The sequence below is a fragment of the Amblyraja radiata genome, chromosome 30, assembly GCF_010909765.2.
Source record: "Amblyraja radiata isolate CabotCenter1 chromosome 30, sAmbRad1.1.pri, whole genome shotgun sequence".
NCBI classification, from domain to species: Eukaryota; Metazoa; Chordata; class Chondrichthyes; order Rajiformes; family Rajidae; genus Amblyraja; species Amblyraja radiata.
The window spans coordinates 26,132,091-26,132,819 of NC_045985.1; the positions used below are offsets into that span (position 1 = coordinate 26,132,091).

The 729-nt window shown below is 48.0% G+C and overlaps 1 non-coding gene across 1 annotated transcript; it reads left to right on the forward strand.

Annotated features, from left to right (window-relative positions):
* On the forward strand, positions 1 to 126 carry LOC116990271. Its single transcript, XR_004416511.1, has one exon. It is a non-coding gene; the product is annotated as a U6atac minor spliceosomal RNA (small nuclear RNA).
* The last annotated feature ends 603 nt before the right edge of the window (positions 127 to 729 follow it).

Here is a 729-nt window from a genome sequence, read left to right on the forward strand (position 1 = left end):
GTGTTGTATGAAAGGAGAGAAGGTTAGCACTCCCCTTGATAAGGATGGAAGGGGCCCTAGTGGCCTTACAACACACAAATGGTTAAGGCATTGCCATCTGCTTAGTGGCATCTTCCAGTGGAAGTGGTGGCGGCAGGTTCGTTGGTATCATTTAAGAATAAATTGGATAGGCATATGGATGAGAAGGGAATGGAGGGTTATGGTATGAGTGCAGGCAGGTGGGACTAAGGGAAAAAAGTTGTTCGGCGCGGACTTGTAGGGCCGAGATGGCCTGTTTCCGTGCTGTAATTGTTATATGGTTATAAAAAGGATGGGTGACTTTTCGGATTGGAACCCTTCTTCAGACTGGATAAAGTGGATGTGGAGAGGATGTTTCCACTAGTGGGAGAGTCTAGGACCAGAGGGCACAGCCTTGAATTAAAGGACGTTCCTTTAGGAAGGAGATGAGGAGGAATTTCTTTTGCCAGAGGGTGGTGAATCTGTGGGATTCTTTGCCACAGACGGCTGTGGAGGCCAAGTCAGTGGATATTTTTAAGACAGAGATAGATAGATTCTTGATTAGTGCGGGTGTCAGGGGATGTGGGGAGAGAAGGCAGGAGAATGGGATTGGGAGGGAGCGATAGATCAGCCATGATGGAATGGCGGAGTGGACATGATGGGCCGAATGGCCTAATTCTGCTCCTATCACTTGTGAATTTACCCGAAAGAGCTACAAGCCACAGTGCAAAA